Source organism: Euprymna scolopes, chromosome 9 (assembly GCF_053919585.1).
Source record: "Euprymna scolopes isolate OS-2025 chromosome 9, ASM5391958v1, whole genome shotgun sequence".
Classification (NCBI taxonomy): Eukaryota; Metazoa; Mollusca; class Cephalopoda; order Sepiida; family Sepiolidae; genus Euprymna; species Euprymna scolopes.
This window is the reverse complement of record NC_136490.1, coordinates 51,709,185-51,728,175: the sequence shown is the minus strand read 5'-3', so window position 1 is coordinate 51,728,175 and position 18,991 is coordinate 51,709,185. Positions and strand designations below refer to the sequence as shown.

The 18,991-nt window shown below is 37.7% G+C and overlaps 1 protein-coding gene across 1 annotated transcript in view; it reads left to right on the top strand.

Moving 5' to 3' along the window:
• LOC145284538 (thrombospondin type-1 domain-containing protein 7A-like) overlaps positions 1–18,991 on the top strand; it is a 1,985,627-nt gene that overhangs the window by 530,430 nt on the left and 1,436,206 nt on the right. Inside the window, exon 3 of the mRNA XM_080133436.1 lies at positions 581–631. The gene's annotated coding sequence lies outside the window, so the exon portion shown is untranslated. The remainder of the gene's footprint in view (positions 1–580; positions 632–18,991) is intronic.

Here is an 18,991-nt window from a genome sequence, read left to right as displayed (position 1 = left end):
TGAAGTTTTCCCAAATGTCCGGTATTTTCCACCTTGTTTGATAATCATTGCAAATGACTTTGCATTATTGCAACATCCGTTATCATTGATTTCTTGTTGTCAACGAGCATTGGTTTTTCTCTGAGATTTGGATTGCAATAAGATCTCCAATGCCTCAGTATTCTTCATACTCTTTCAGTGGAGGTCTGGTTAGTGCTCACTTTCCTCGTTTTTTTTTTTCAACCTCCTTGACCCTTCAAAATTATTTTGTGTGGTATCAGCCTAAACTCATGTATTTGGGGGTGCGGGAGGCACAGTTAATAAGATTTCTAGCATTTTCAGTTTTGTTAGTTTTCTATTACTTCCTTATTATTATTATTTTTTTATTATAATAATTATTTATTATTTTTTATTATAATGATTATTTATTATTTTTTATTATAATGGGTATTTTATTATAATGATTATTATTTTTATTATAATAATTATTTATTTATTATTATAATGATTATTATTTTTTTATAATTATTATTGTTATTACTTTTATTATAATAATTATTATTGGGATTATTTATTTTAATTATTTTTATTATTATTACAGGGCAATCCGTTTACACTTCCTGCTTGAGATGAGGATTACTTGGATTCATAGGTAAGATATTTTTTTCGTTTAATTTTTTTAATTTATCAAAATACACATGACCTAAAAGATTCTCTGAAGGCTGTGCACTTTTGATGAATGATGGATGTTGTTATGTTATGAGGCAAGAGTATAAAAATATTTGGTAAGAATGTGATTGTGATGTCAAGTTTAGGGAAAAGGAAATCTTCTCTCTTCTTATTGTTAAATCATCGAGACAAGAGTCTCTCTTCTTTTTTCCAATTAAGTAATTCAAAAAGAGATGTGTGGAATAAAGCTTTTGGGACCTGCATCAACTTTTTGACTGGCAAATCTGCCACAATTAGAAAACTGTGAGGAAATGATTTTACACAACACTCAGGATTTTAGTACTCATTAAAACACATGAATCAGTAATTCCTGGGCCTTACCTAATCATCGTGCCACTAATAGAAAAATCATATGATTTTTATAAAGTTGTCTGTAACATGGGGGAATGGCTTCTGTCAAAATTGGAGCATAACAGTTTATTAGTTTAACAAATTACAGTTATTTAAGTGGAAACTACTGGTCCAAATTTCTAAAATAATATAAAATCTACTACCTCAACTGTTCTAAAACTACTAACCCAAAAACTCTTCTCAAATAATTCAACGTGGCCATACACCATCAAAGCCTCTTCAGCTTTTCGGACTCGCACTACACATCTATTATTTCTCTTCATGCAACGCATATCTTTAACCCCCACTAGCCAGGTTTCACTTCCCTACATCAGTAAACTGTGTATACATGTTTGATCGACTCTATACTTGTTCGACAATTATAACGCTCTTCTAGTTAGTAAAAGACAGAAATTACTACTCCCCTCCTAAATCTTGCAATCATAACATTAGCACCCGTTAGATGTTTACAATAAAGAATCTGGATCGGCATTTGCTTCAATGGCCTACAACTTGGAAATCAAACGTTTTAGGACCAAAATATATATAGAATGTAATCTCGGAGTTTTCACATCTCTGTCGGAAATTTTATCTTTATGTTTTTCCTTGCCTAAACCTAAACGTAGATTCCATGAACAAAGCTTCTTTCTAAGAATTGCACACCTGTGGAACTCTCTTCCGTTTACCTGCTTTCCAGCTGACTACAATTTGGCCGTCTTCAAGTCCAATGTAAATAAGTTCTTGATTAGCCGTTCCCCTTAAGTAAGCCAATTTACTAAAGTTACACTTCTAATGATTGCTATGATTTTGTATTTTATACGAAAGTACACTCTTTTACCCTTATGCTCGAGTAGCCTCTAGGCCTTGATAAGTGGTGATTCCTTTGTACAAAAAAGCTGATAGGTAAAAAATTTAAAATATGTCAAAAAATGTAGATTCATTTTAGTAAATTATCTCCCCGTAGTAAATGTTCTCCCAGAGCAGTAACGTTTGGATTCAATAGTAATTAAACAGCTCCAGTTAAATCATGTGTAACAAAGTTTCAAATCACGAAATGGAAGAAAAATATATATTTAACAAGATTATATATAAAATGTTTGGTTAAGACGACTGAGTTTTCAATTTTTTCCAGATTCTATAGGCAAATTCGCTCTATTCGCCGGGCAATCTTATTGGCCCACCAACTCAGGTGGAGTTGGACCTTAGAATTCACCCTTGTTTTTATTTCAACTGGCAGGTTGTATATTATAGCATCAAGTGATAGTTTTTTGACCATTTGCTCAAGTTTAAATCAGTGATTTCGATCGTTGTCAGGAGTAGTTGTTGCTGTAGTTATTCCTATTTGTTTGCTTCCCCACGAGGGCAGAGTTAGACACAGGGCCGGTTTTTAAGGGGGGTGGGGAATCCAGCTCTCCATAAAAGGAGCATTCTGGATAGAAATATAAGTAAAAATTGTCTCAGTTATAAAGGATTTCTCCTCCACTGACCGACGACAGAAAAGGTAAAGTGTAGAATCAGAACAGATACTACACTGTGATTTTGCCCGAGTTGTGGTCGAGTCTTAGTGAAGAGTATTTATAGTAAATTTGTTCTATTCAGCTATTAATTGTTTTAATTGTCCTCCTTACGTTGATCGAGATCATCGATCGAAAACGTGTGAGCAAATTGTCTAAAATCTACCACTTGTTGCCATAATATTCAATATGTTAACCGACAAAAAAAAAAATGCTTAACAAATAGTGTATTACCCGTAGAATATGGAAAAAAATTAAAACTTAGCCGTGTTCTACCGGTCATGCTCGGATAACGACTTGCTGCTGAATTATATATACACAAACACACACACACACACACACACACTATATATATATATATATATTATATATAGCCAACCGCCCGTTTGGTTAGAGCACCTTCATTAAATTATATCGCTTGCTACGAACTTAACATACTGCAAGGCTCTTTCTTCGTAAACAAACAATTACTCAAGTTTAAATTAGCCAAACTTTTATCTGTGAGAAACCCTGCCCTTGGCTTATGAAAACATTAAACCATGGGTGGGAATAACAGTAAATCTGATTGGTTAGCTAGCTACAGTAAACACTATGTGTGTATATATATAAAAACATAATTCTTTGATGTTCTTACTGACACCTCTAATAATATACTTAACACTTCTACTTATAAAACCGGACCAACTTATATTCTAGATTTTAAATGAGAAGAGGAATGTTCCCATATTTTTGGTATCAGATAAAGCTTAGAGTCTGATAGGGATCATGGAAGAATTAGTAAAAAGTTTCCTTGCTAATCATTCAGTCTCTTAGTATTGCTTAGCTCACAGTATTCTCTCTTCTCCTGTTACATCAGGCTCTCTTCTTCCCCTCTCCCTCTACTGTTACACCAGAGTCTCTCTTTCCCTTGACCTCTCTTTCTTAGTTAGTGTCTCTTATTCTCTCTATTTACTCTCGTAAACAGTGTCTCTTTTTCGGTCTTCTTATCCAAGTTCTTATTTCTTTCTCCACTCTCTCTCTCTCTCTCTGGATCTGCTTCTCTTTTTCTTAGAGTCTCTCCTATTTCTCTATCGCTCACTTTTTCTCTAACAAATATCCTATATCCACCTCTCTCACGGTCAATATCTCTTACAATCTTTTTTTTATAGAATCGCCTCCGTTCTCTTTCTCTCCATCTTACGACAAGTCTCTATTTGTTTTATCTCATCTTAACTATCAGTCTCTTTCTATATCTCTCTTGACTCATCACTTTTTTCTTGTCTATTTCCTTTTAAAGAGAGACTACCTGATTAGTGTAATGGATAACATTACAACTGTGGAATCGTTCATGCGGAGTTCAATCCCCATTGGATCTATTTTATTTAATGATGCACTAAGACTGTGGGGAAAAGTTTGAACTTTGACATTTCCTCTCGAATTCTTTGGAATTAATTGCAGGTTTGAATTTCTGGACATTATTCAAGGCCCAAACTACTTTTTGTTCGTTTCCCCCTTCGCTGTTCTGCTCTTAACCACATTGGAAATTACCTTAACTATAAAATATCAACATGCCTATTTATTAGAAATGCCTCAAGCAATCTATAACATCTTTGATCTATATATAATCTCAAATCAAATTAATTAAACGTGGATCTAATATCATAACACGCGATGCATATATTTTTCGGATGTATTTATGTATTTTTTTATAAAAAGTTCAAAATTTCTTATTTATTAAATGAGTCGGTGCGGAAAATATTCAAAATTAACATAATAATTATATGGTAATTTCTGTGCTATGCCACAGGTGCTGTGAAAAATAGAGACGTATTGACATGTTGAAAGAAATTAATGGTAAGATGAATATAAGGACTCCTTCAGTCTTTGATAGACTATGGATACCCACGAAGGTGTGCCTGCGGGTGAAATCTTTGTAGCAGGAGGTGCGCAATAACCAACCGCATATCTCCTGAGTCGACATTGTTAAATACCAGTGGCAAGTGGAGTGTATGTACAAGACGACTGGAAACAAATGCCGAGATAAGCGGAGAGCAGTGCCTAGAATTCCCAAATGGTCACCCATTTGGTATTAACCAGGCTCAACGTAGCTTAACTTTGGTGAGCTGACGAGAACTGGTGTGTCAACGCAATTATGCCGTATGAATAACATCTTGGAATTTGGAATATAGATGTTTTGTCATATGAGAAATGAGTTTGAGACACATAAAATTACGATATTAGTTATATCTGCTCCAAGAATTAAAAATTAACAAATATATAGGGTACACTCATTTCGAAGACGATTTAAAATATTTTATATTTCTTTTAAAATTCAAAAACGTCACTTCCGTGCTCTTCACAAAATCATAAATAGTCGAACAAAAAAAGCACCAAGATATTACTACATTGTGCTAATATGAATGCTTGAAGTATTTAGGCTATTAAAATGTCTGCCTTTTTATTTAATCTATATTATTCATGGGTAAATCATTTTGTTGTACATTTATATTCTAATTAAATCAATAATATTTAGTTTCATTATATATCTATATATATATAGAGAGAGAGAGAGAGAGTATTAAGGGAACATTCTTACATTCAAGCAAACCTTGTTAAAATAACTTACTGCTTGATTATACCTTTTTCAATCTTTCTAATTTATATTTTTGTGTAAACATAAAATAATTCTGTTCCACATGTATACCTCCGCTTTCAGTATGAAAAATAAGTTGTGAAACAGTATATTTTATACATATTAATCAAATTCTGAACAAACGAACGAACAGCCAGGAATACGACTGTTCCCCAATAGGTTTCAACATTTTTGGTCGAAGATTTCTTGCTTAGCTCGTATTACAACTGTATTGACTGTGCGTAGAGGCCGGAGCATAAGCGTCCACGATTAGCATGCGCCCACTGCAAACAAACAGTAGCTGCACACGAGAGCGAAACTATAATCGTTTGATTACGAGCCCCGGGGTGATTATGTAAAATATGGGCTATGGACAGACCAAAATGGTTAAATAAAAGAAGATAGATTTTTTACTCGAGCGGCAGCTTTGTTTTTGATGTCAAATGGATGCTGTTTATATCGTGTTGTTGGGGAAGAGAGGAAACATGACAAAGCAGTTACTTAACCAAACACATGTAGGTACTATAGCAGATAATTTAACAACATATATTATTATTATAAATACGAATCGAGAGCCAGAGATTTTTAATATGAGGTGACCTGATTGGACCTGAACCATGTGCACTAAGTTGAACTTAATATCGTCCGAATGGAAGGCGTGTATGTTGTCACAATTAACGTCGACCGTAAAGAGTTAACTGTATTTTGTGGTTCGTTTTATTTATTTGTTTACTTGTTTTCCATTTGCCGCATTCCTTGTTCGATTACTTGAAAATTTCTTTTTACCTCTTCCCCATCCAAATCCTAAACATCTATCTTCGTTTTCCCCTCACACCTCCCTCACCTATCCCCTCTCTTTCATCTTGAGCATAAGATCCTCTTGCAACCCACTTCTACAAACAACATCTGGCAACAGCTGTCACTAATGACAGCAATCTAAGATGAAGACAAATATTTGATATTTATCTACCTAATTATTCATTAATCTTTCAATTTTCTTACAAGTTTAGTCCTTGAATTTTGTAGTTACTGTTGTTGTTGTTGTTGTTGTTAATTGGATAAAGAGTGTCCCATCTGGTCCGTTATTAAGGGTAATACCAGAATATTTCATTTTGGAAAATTAGTAGTTCCAAAAGAATGAAAGGGCACCTATTTAGAGCGACTTTCTAAGCTTCTTTATGAAGTAGAAGGTTATAGAAAATGCGAGATAGTCTTTTATCCTAATTGTTAAGTCTAAAGTACCTGAGCAGAGGTTAGGTTCCCACGAGTTTTGGCGCATAAGAAACAGGGTTCTAAATAGATGCGTACCTTTAATTCCAACCATCATCAACTGACCTGAGATTATTACGTCAGCATCCGACAAAGTCAAATTATTAATTAAAACCTAAGCATCAAGCTCCCTTCTATATGATAATGACCGCATATCCACCGGATTGCTTCCTAGGGCTGAAAATACACCATTTATCAAGAACCTTAATTCCATCAAAGCAGCTAACCATGACAACATTCCAATCATTACTGCAACCTGCTCTAATTCCTAGTTGTTTAAATGTTGCCTTAAGGAAATATTGTTCTCAACTCATTATAAAACCTGACAGTCTGTCCAGTATTTAAAAATACGGAGGAACGGTCTTCAGCATTTTAGTTCAAACTAATCAGTCTACTGTCCGTCATGAGCAAGTTGCATGGTAAATAGAGAAGTTGTCAATCACCTCAGCAAAAATAACCTATTCAGCGACATGCAATATGGTTTCCGTTCTGAGAGATCAACAGCTGATGTGCTGACTGGCACAGGACCACGGAATCTATTGATGATAGCTTCGTTTCTAGAGCAAAAGTTCTTGACATACCTAACTTATTTTATATGGTTTGGCATAAAGATCCCCTTCACTTGATTGACAGCTAAGGAATAGCTAGAAATATTATCTCAACTATAAAATCCTTTCCCCTAACAGGTCTATTAAAGTAGTCATTGGTGGAAAGAAATCCGGAGCTTACATTTCTTTTCTGAGATTCATCAACGATTTCCCAAATTATAATTTATGATCATTTACCGATATCTATGCAGTGATACTTCCATCTCTCGCGACACTTCAAAGATCGACAAAGACCAGGATCTTTCTGATTCTCTCTCTTCCGATCTGAAGCGTGTCGTGCAATGGGTTAAAAAAATGCTACTTAAATTTAATACATCTAAAGCCAAACTTCTATGAGACCTGCACTCTCTCTTTTACTTGAGAATTTTATCATCTATTTATATTAATCCTTGATACTTTTTCTTTGCAAACAAAGAGAAAATCTTTTAGGACTTACTGTAGTTTCTATCTGATTCTTTCCCTTCTTTTCGCCCTCTTCTCCCCGCCATATTTTAATCTCATATATTATTATTATTATTATTATTATTAATCGTTATTAACCTTAATTTTAGCTCTAATGAGCAAAGCTCGAAACCGATCAGATAGTTTTTCACGATTATTTTTTTTAATTCATCATGGTTAATAAATTCGGTCTGTACATAGAAATTATTAAATTTTGCACCCCTAAAAATATACTAGCAAGCTGCCCGGCATTACCCGGTCATAAAATACGCTTAACTATGATATTCTGATTGATGTAGATTTCGTGTTTATTATGACCCATTGTCGGACACAATGTATGGTAATGATTTAAAATGTTTGAAAAAATGACTCGTGCGTCACCACCGAGAATCGAAACCAAAACGTCTAGCTTACGATTTACTTTTTCCTTTGAGGTTAATGCCTGAACTATAAAGACATGTTTACTGCAAGGCTAAAAATTAAAACATTACGTTATGCATCTATATTCGTATACGGTCGTTCGACCTCCATATGGCAAATTCGATTTTTTTAAACTTTCACACTTTTGTACAGATCTTTCCCGGTTAAAACCAAATAATGTTTCGCATGGGTTCGAATACCCTAAATATTAAGTTTCATGTCTGTGGACCAAAAACTGACAGAGGAGTTTGGTAAACAACATTTTTTAAACATATATATATATATACATATATAAATATATTTATTATAAAAAGAGGTTTGTGTTTACTGTGAGCTTTTTACGCATATATTACGTAAGTAAAAAACATGTAGAATATCTGCATGTATATAATTACATGTTATACTTAAAGATGATCATCCAATGAGAAAACCGAAAAAAAAAACTATTAGGGAATATATTAAAATGAATGTTTAAAGGAATATGCAAATTAGCAAAATACTTTGCTAGTGAATGCAATTCCACGACTCTTATATAACAAATTTGTATTGTCTTTTTAAATTAATATGAAGATCAATACAGAAAAAAAAATTTGGAGTATAGAGATATAATTCCAGGTTCATATTTTTCAGAGGTAAAGCAACCAATGAATTTTTAACGAAATTAATACAAGAGTGCTCAATACCGAAGTAGGGCAATACATACTTTGTTGTACATAAGCATTGATATGCCGCTACACATTCATGAGCATGTTTCAGTCAGCCAGTTACAAAAAACTAGACACGTTTTCAGGCGATATTGCTAATACAAATGTTTAGTCCGTACCCTGAAGAGGTCTTTAGCTAGTTGAAACTGGCTTAACGAAATATGCTCATAAATTTGTAGCGACATATTGATGCTTATGTAAAACAAATAAAAAGTATATATATATATATATATATATATATATAATGGTAGGATGTATTAAAAAATTTAGTTGAATAATATATAATTCGTTGTTTATGAGATCTGTTGAACAATTATTTCAGAAATTCTAAAAGAAAAATGTGTGCAAGTAACCGTGTAACGTAAAATACGTTCCCATGGGTCATATTGTTTTCTGGAACTTTCCTGACTTCTCAAACTTTCGACTAACATGGAGTCATCTTTGCGGAGACGGGAGATTAGTAAAATAACATCTTTGCATAATCTGATCTCATTCAGAACGTGCAAACGAGAGAAAATTATATTAGCATTGTTCAGGAGAAAATATAATTTTAATTGGGACAGAGTGCGTGACTTCATTAAGCTCTAAGCCGAGAGGGAGACATGATTACAAGTATGTAATAATCACGTATGTGAACGTCTCATGCTCATTAAAATAGTTTAGGGTGTGAAACCCATGTTATGACTCATTTTTTGTTCTCGTTAAGGAGGGTTGTTTTAATTGGATGTAAATGTTTTTACCACACACACACACACACATATATATAAGTTATAAAAGCATATAACAATTAAGCTATAGTCTTCCGCGTTTCATCACTGTCGGGAATTGTCAAGCTAAAATGCGTTGAATTCGTGTTACCGGATATTTTTGTATATACACGTGATGTTTACGTTTGCTAGCTAGATTCACTATTCCACCCATTGGTTAATGTTTCCATTAGCCATTTCAGGGCTTCACTCAGACGAACATTCAACTGATTTTTACACCATATTGTTGTTGTTTCATAAAGAGACAGGCACTCTTTTTTGTGAATGTCTCGAATTAATAGGTGAGCCTATTTTAACAAATGCTTGCATGAAGTATTTTTACGTGTTAAATTAGTTTATTTTTTTTAATTAATAATTTCATTTTTCGCATGTATTGTTATCCTAAGGAAATCTTTGTTCTGTTTATACAGTTGTTTGTTATTTCATACCCGCACTTAAATATGTTTGGAGTGTCTTTTAAGTTGGGAATTTCTATATCTATCTATCTCTTTATATAATATGTATTACACACCTGTGAGAATTCATGTACCTAATATTCATATATAAATTCGATATGTATTTATGATATAAATATACATGCATGTATGATATGCACACACACATTATATATATATATATATATATATATATATATATATATATAATCTTAAGAAAATGGGAACGATTATTCCCGTACGGAAAAACATAACAGATGTCACATATAAAGTCAATATGGTTAGACCACTATCCAATATCTGATGTAGGTTTTGCGCATATTATCAGTCGCTTTCACCTGTTATCAGGAAATTTTATATTAATTTCTACGAGAGTCACATTCTAAAATAATTTTATTTCACGGTGACAGCATGGTTTGTACTCACTAAGTATTTTCTCCTCTCACTTTCTCAAACGTAACCAGGAGCCTTTCTAGATGGGTCACAATTATTTACCACAGCGCCGTCCGTGTGTAGTTTTCTTTTACAAATACTTTTAACATTACTTCTTCTGCTCACAACGCTTAAAGTAAGGAGTCCTCACTTAACGAAAATTCACTTGAACATGTTGGCTATCCGCATATGTTCAGAAAATTTAGGGAATAACGGAATAGGCGAAATCTGGACGGTAAATAAATTCATTTGGAAAAATGTCGTTTTCCAGTAACAGGCATTCGGATCGACTTTTCTATATAAATAAAACAGTAGATGTGCTTATGTTTGTTTGTCTGTGTGTAATATTTAATGAGTAACCTCTTAAACTACTGTTCACATAACACTGAAAGTAAAAGAAAATATTAAGCATATATCAAGGATATTTTATTTATTTTGTTTGGATAAATGAATAACGCGTAGAGAAATCGGCATTTAAAAAAGCAAAATGCCCCTTTCAACTTTCCGACATTTCTATTAGTTTGGGCATACATCAATTAGTGATAGCTAAATGTCATTTGATTTAATTTTTCTTATTGATTCGTCGAATTAGGACAATCAATAGCGAAAGACGACGCAATGGAAAAATAAACTTTGCACTTTTCTGAAGCTATCATGCACGATCCGTATTCTACATGCGTACAAATACATATTGCAAATATGGGTTGCTTCGAAGACATTATAGGGTGCCCCACGCTTTGCTCAGGCTTGGAACAAAACGTTGCTCATTAATGTTCGCAGTTAAATGCCAATACCTGCAAGTAGCTCCAGGAAAACTTAAAAAATAACATTGACTCAAAACCTCATTGACATCCACTACCTGCTACTCCCAATAGTGACAATCATTAACAGCAATTCACTATCAATTACCGCCAGAAACCAACAGCTTCTGCCACTGGATGACAGTATCATACAATACAATGCACGAATATTGAAGACCGACCATTTCATTTCAAAGTAGTCCAATAGGGCTCGGCACGGATCATGATTGATAGTATATCAAACCAAACGCAAGTAGCCACCTAAAATTGTTAATAAATAATAGTGCTGCAATTGATTAATTAGAATTTCATTCTTGAGCATTCTAATGAAAGCCGATACTGATCATGGTCGAGAATGAACGCCGGGAAGCGACAATGACAATTGGAAATGCAACCAGTGTCCACTAGTAAATGCATGTAAGCGCCTCAAAACACAACTAAGCACCAGTTATCATCATGGCCGGCCACAGGCAATTAGTGAATGTCAGTGCCCAACAATGCCCGAAAGGCAGACGATTTCAGTATGGAACAGTTAACTGTAGGCTGACGCTGATTACGGCCGCCAATGACTGCGAGTTGCAAAGGCAGCCAGTGCACACCAATACCTGCCATTAATCTACCCAAACCAATACTTATCGCTAATAATCCCCAGTACTGACAGGGACAGGCAGTGGCTTCCGCTAACTACCGTTGCCCAACAGTGGAGGCCAGATGATTTTAGTTTGGCCACAGCCGTCAGTGTCCGCTATTTCCAGGACTGACAACCGTAGTTTTATTTGTTTTCGGAAGGGTTGTTCTTTCTTTAACGAATTTTTTTTTTTGGCTGGCTTTAATACTTCCACCGAATAACGCCTGTATACGGATCCTGCTAGTATATATATATGTATATAATATATATATATATATATATATATATATATATATAGTAAGTTATGAAAATATATATGGCAATCGACATGGACAATCGTCAGGTTAAAATGCATGGAATTCGTGTTAGCTAGTGTTTTTATATAACCATGGTGTTTAATTAGTTAACCAATCAATGCGGAAGCCTCTGTGTAGTGTAATATTTTAGCCCGACGATTCCTTATGAGGATGAAACACAGAAGCGTCTTTATCTCTTATTTGCTATAACTATACTATACAACTCTCCTCACGTATTGCTCAATGTTGAAGTAACGGCTGAGAATCGATGCATAAAATTTATCTCTTCATAACATTTTATGCAGTTACATGAAACACCTCTCTCTCTCTCTCTCTCTCTCTCTCTCTCTCTCTCTCTCTCTCTCTCTCTCTGTCCATATATAATCAAATTTTCTTTTTTATTGTTTGGAATGGGGAATGTTGCCAGATATTTACACACTATTTTAGCGACTACGATTGAGTTTTTTTTTTTTTTTTTAAAGATTCCAACCATTTCTGGAAGCGGAAATATTTGGATATTTCGTACACTTGGTTCGCCAGATGTTGCGTGTGTATGTCAATACAGGGTTAAAGAAGAACTATCGAATATTCTAAACAAATAAACAATTCCTTGATTAAATTAAAAGAATGTATGAAAATTTGATTCATTCTGAAAGCATTTCATTTTGTATTTCTAATTGCAAGTCTTTTAGCCGTCACACTCGAAGAAAAACACTGGAATATTTCTACAATGAATTCTCTAATTACTTGGATGCAGAATCGCTTTAACAAATTGAAACCTTGAATATTAAAGTTATTCTTTGTAGAAACTGATCTCAATTCTTGAAAGGCAATACAATATATTTGAATCCGATTTTCAATGTTGTGCAAACATTATCCACGGAGTTTCTGAATATTTAGGATAACGATTAGTTCTTCATATTATTTGGATTCATCGAACTACTGTTCTCATCTTGAGTGCGATTTTTATTTGAAATCACACTCAAGATGAAAACAGTAGTCCGGTCAATGCAAATAATATGAATTATCTATGAGGTTACATTTTATTTACTTGAATATTACCATTTATCAAGGACAGAAGACCACTGTAGGGTATGGGTCAGTAAATGTTAGGTAGTTGGTGAGACAACTCCATGATAATTCGTAATGGTGAGTCTTGGGTAAGCTTTTGTTATTTAAGAAAACTGGTCAGCAAAAACTCATCTACATTGGACTTGAAAACTTCCATGTTATAGTCAGTCAGGAAGCAGCTCGATGCAATTTTGTTCCACGCTATATTGTTCCACAGTTCTTGGAAAAAAAACTCTGTTCATTGAATTTCCGTTTAGTTTTAGGCACGGATGAAACAAATATTGAAAAGACGAAACACTGATCACTCGTTGTAATACAGGGTGACTCCCTCCAAAAAAAAAACAAAAGCTAAATGGAGGCCATCTAGAACATATGCTGTAGAACGGGGAAAAAAGGCCAAAGACCCTAGTGTTTTGATGTGATGTTTTGAATATAAGTTTCATTTCATTCGGACAAAACACTAAGAAACGGGGCCTAATTAGAGTTGGGGCCCGTTTTTTTGGGTCACCCTGTATATATATCATTCAAAGAATATTTACGTGATAAAGACATCTATTTTTATGGACAAAGACAGTAATCTCTGGCTAATAGTATTAATACTGACAACGAGAGAGGTAGATCGAAGATTTAGCGTCATGGAAACTAAAATGCTTAACTGTTTAATCATATAAAATAAAATACGCATCAAGTGCGCTTGAAAGCCAAATCACAACGTAATATTAGGAAATAAACAAATATTTTACTTGTTTGAAATTTATCAAATATATTTCGGAGGTAGACTCCATCTTCAATGTGTTGTTTTGTTTTTTTACTTTTCTTCTTCCTTGCCATGTTGTAAATTTGGAGAAAGAAGTCTGTTTGTATAGAGCCGCGTGTTGTATCTGGCGGTTGTATTTTGAAATGTTTGAACTGTGCGTAGGTAACGCTAGAATAACGTCAAGAATGAGAGTTCAATAGAAACGTTGTTTTAATTGGAATAAAATACAATACGCATCAAGTGTGCTTGAAACCAAATAACAACGTAATATAAGGAAAATAAACAAAGTTTACTTGACGTTATTCTCGCGTTACCTACGCACAGTTCAAACATTTCAAAATACAACCGCCAGATACAACACGCGGCTCTATACAAACAGACTTCTGTCTCCAACTTTAAAACATGGCAAGGAAAAAGAAAAAAAAAACAACACACTGAAGATGAAGTCTACCTCCGAAATATATTTGTGATAAATTTCAAACACGTAAAATATTTGTTTATTTTCCTAATATTTCGTTGTGATTTGGCTTTCAAGCGCACTTGATGCGTATTTTATTTTATTTAAATTAAAAAAACGTTTCTATTGAGCTCTCATTCTTGATGTTTAATCCTGTCTGTAATGACGGCATCTAATTAAAAGAAAAATAAGGGAATGCCATCTCAGATGTGCTGTGGGCCGACGTAGTAAGACACTCTGCACAGCGATCTCCATAAAACCTACTTTCACTCAGAGCAAGTGAAGAAGATGAAGAACAAGAAGGATTTTTTTTTTTTTACAAAGGAGTCACCACTCGAGGATAAGGGTTAATTAGTGTACGGACGTCAATGGCAAAATATCGTAGTAATATTTAGCAGTGGAAATTTGGTAAATTAGATTACTAAAGGGGACGGCTTATCAGGAACTTCTTTACGTTGGACTTCAAGACGACTATCTTATTGTAGTCAGCTGGAAAGCAGGGAAATGGAAATTGTTTAACATGCGTGCAGTTCTAAGAAAAACGCTTTGTTCAGAAAATCTACGTTTAGGTTTAGGCACAGCTAACGAGTGGGGGAAATTATTAATAGTTGTTTCAGCTAGACGGGCGTGGAGAAAGAAGAGGCTTACCGTTAAAGCGGCTGCGCGTTTGTGCCTGCAGAGCACAAGTTGAGAATCGAGATGGCGCCTGCAGGCTTTTGTGGAAAAAAGTCTCGTAGAATCTTGGGGAATCTCGGAGAACCTCGTACCCTGGTTCCATAAATAACGAGGAAAGGAAAGCGGGAGGACAGACGATTTTTAGTCACTAAAGCATAGAAGAAAAGAGTGTGGTGAACGAAACAAACAACGACTCGGTTGAAAGTAGAGTTGTAACGAACACAAGCTATTTCGGCATGACGTCAGGATTTGACCCCAAGCTAATTCCCCTGTTTGATGGCAGTAGTACTGATGATTCACTGTAGAAATGGGTGGAAAAAGCAGAATTAATATGTCAGCTCTGTTGGGTAAAGCGTATGGAATGCGTGGTCCCAATGCGCCTCACTGGGGGAGCATATGCAGTATACCAGCAGTTGGCTGATGAGAAGAACACAGATTTTGCCTGCATCAAGCGCGCCCTTTTTACACCATTTGCGTTAGATCCTCTTACTGCATGGAAGGAATTCATGGCCTGAAAATTACATCCCGGGGAAATGGTGGGTGTGTATCTGGCTGAGCTAAAAAAGCTATCGGTCCTTTTTGGAGGGATGTCAGACAAAGGCTTGGTGTGCGCCTTTGTTGCAAGATTACCTAAGAGTGGGGAAGATCTGCTCCGTGCCTCATCCCAAGTGGACGAGATGGACATATCGGAAGAATTGGCGCGGGCACGAGTAATACTAAAGAAAAGCCCTAACACTATAGACCAAGCGGCAGCGGTACAACCATCACAGGTTGGATTGCAGGACCTGGGCGCAGCTACAACCTGCTATAAGTGTGGAGGACCCAACAATTTGGCCCATGATTGTCTTTCGTCACATCAACCAACTCGGAAACTTGACGGGCCGCAGTGCTACAAGTGCAAAAAACGCGGACACCTGGCCTGCACCTGTCCGGGAAACAGGCAAGGGGAAGAAGCTACAGCACCAGTCTTCTCCCCAGATCGTCAATGAGCAGGACGCTACCCACTGTAAGCATACACATTAATGGAAGTGAGCGCCTCACGCTTGTGGACACCGGGTGCACCCAGAATATCGTGAGCAAGATATGATGTGCCACTTGGAAAGCAGATAGAATTCTGGTACTAACTGTAGGCGGAGGTTCACTAGCCTCTTGTGGGGTGAGCATTATCCGCGCAAGCATCAACGACGGGCCTGCAGTAGCTGTGCGAGCCCTAGTTGTGGAGGGAGAGCTTCTCGGGTACGACCTACTCCTGGGTATGGACTTGATTACACAACTGGGTGCAATTACTGTGGACAGAACCGGCAAGGTACAGTTGTCCCGATGTGAGGAACACGTTTGTGCTGCTATAACTCTCGACGAGCCTGACTTTCGTGCAGAGTATGATAGAAACACCAATGCATGGACGGCGTCTTAGAAGTGGTCAAACGATCAGCCTTGTGGAACCGGTTATTGGAATATCCCTCACCCATGTGGCTAAAGGAACAGTATGAAGAAGAACTGTAGACGTGGATCGACAATGGTTGGCTTCTTCCATACCCAGAAGATGAGCTTCACCCCCCGCGAGGGCTAATTCCCTTGATGGCCGTCGGACAAGAGACCAAACAAAAGGTCTGCCCCGTCCTAGACTACCGTGAGCTCAATGAGCATGTCGACCCATATACGGCAAGGGCTGATGTGTGTGCATTCAAATTAAGGGAGTGGCGACAGCAGGGATCGAACGTGGCAACTCTGGACCTACGCAGGACCTATCTGCAAATACGCATTGGGAGGAAATTGTGGTCATTTCAGACTGTGGAAATTGGAGGAACCCGATATTGTCCAACCAGGCTAGGGTTCGGTCTAAATGTGGCACCAGGCATTATGACAGCAATCATGCATGCTATCCGGCAGCAAGATGAGGCAGTGCAACAGGCAACATCCTCATACATTGATGATATATTCGTCAATGAGAGTCTCATGTCAGCGCAATCGGTTAGAAGGCACTTTGAGAGCTTTGGACTGACATGTAAGGAACCAGAGTGTCTGTGCGATGGAGCAAAAGTTCTCGGCCTGCACGTGCGCAATAGCAAGGAGGGACTTTGTTGGAGAAGAGGAAGTCATGTCCCCAAGGTCCCATCAAACATCACTCGACGAACAGTGTTTTCACTTTGTGGAAAGATGGTGTGCAACAGCCGTGTCGTCGGGATGGGACAATGCAGTACACGATGTCACCCTAAGGAGCATGCTGACAGTGACTGTGTCCAGGGTGACCAGTGATGACCCCATTCAGGGAAAGTGGTGCGTCAGTGGGAATGAGTTCACGGTCTGGGTGGATGCTAGTTCACTGGCCCTTGGAGTTGCCCTTGCAGTTAATGATTCCATTATTGAAGATGCCTGTTGGCTTCGGCCAGAGAATGATTCGAGGCACATAAACCTGGCCGAACTTGATGCCACATTGAAGGGTGGTAACTTGGCGCTTCAATGGCAAGCCAAGGTTCTACATATCATGACTGACTCGGCATGCACTCATCGGTGGATAACCGATGCATTATATGGAAGAGCATGGCTGACAACACGAGCACAAGTGAGATGTTAATTCGAAGACGGCTGCCACCTTGGTCGACACCATCATAGAGTACGACCTGACCGTGAACGTAGTGTTGATCAGGTCTGCACTCAACAGAGCAGATGCTCTGACAAGAGTCCCTCAACGATGGCTTCTGGCTGGTGCTCGGAGAGATTCTGATAATCTGCAAAACACATGTGCAGCAGTTGTGTGTAATGTGGATGCAGCGCGCATCATGGACATTCATCGACAGTGTGGACATCCTGGCATCAAGCGGACACTGTACTTTGTCAAGATGATTGATCCAGGAGTAGAAAAGAAAGATATCTGGAGAGTGGTGAAAAGTTGCGAGGCCTGCCAATCCATCGACCCAGCTCCAGCATGATGGAAGAAAGGGGAATTGGGAGTGAGTGGTAAGTGGCAGAGAATGGGCATGGACATCACACACTATGTTGGCAACAACTTCCTTACCCTCATCGATTGTGGGCCTACATGTTTCGCGGTCTGGAGACTCCTCGGGCGCCAGGAGTCTTGCAGCATTATTCGCCAGCTGTCATCCGTGTTCTGTGAAAGAGGTGCGCCCGATGAAGTGCTGACAGACAACGACCCAGCCTTTGGCAGCCATCAGATGAGGCAGTTCTTACAAGAATGGGGTGTGCGGCTGCGGCTTAGATGCGCTTATGTGCCTTCTGTCAATGGTATAGCTGAGAGAAGCCATCGCAGCATCAAAACAATTGCTGCCAGGAAGCAGTGCACCATCGCAGAAGCTGTGTACTGGTATAATCTCGTGCCGAAGGATGGCGTCTCTCCAGGAACGGCGCCTGCAAACGCAATCTATCAGTACCGTGTCCGAGAAAAAGGAATCCACCCCGATACAACTGTGGCCACTGAGATAAAACGGAATCGATATGCCAAAGGGGATGCTGTCTTGGTGAAGCTGCCAGGAAACCGATGTACTGACAAGTATAAACGGGGCACAATGACTGATGTGGTGAGTCAGCAGTGTGTCCAGGTTGATGGCGTACCCCGTCACGTTAGGGACCTACGGCCAGTGACACATGTACCACCTCCAGTGGACGATGAGAGTGACTCTGAGATGAGTGGGCCATTGCTTTGGTTTGCACCATCCCTATCAAGCAGTGACTGTGATATCAGTAGCCTCTACGGAGATGAAGCCTTCCCCAATCATCAGGCGATGGATGAGAGCGCACGCGAAGACGAGAGCAGCACTGTCCCCCTTCGCAGAAGCACCCGACGGTGGCGATCGCCACCCCCCTGCCGTCTCTGTGATCATGAGATCAGGGGAGGGTGGAGAAAGAAGTGGCTTACCGTTAAAGTGGCTGCGCGTTTGTGCCTGCAGAGCACAAATTGAGAATCAAGATGGCGCCTGCAGGCTTTTATGTGGAAAAAAGTCTCGGGGAATCTCGGAGAATCTCGTACCCTGGTTCCATAAATAACGAGGATAGGAAAGCGGGAGGACAGACGATTTTTAGTCACTAAAGCGAACGGACGTGTGTAAAAGAA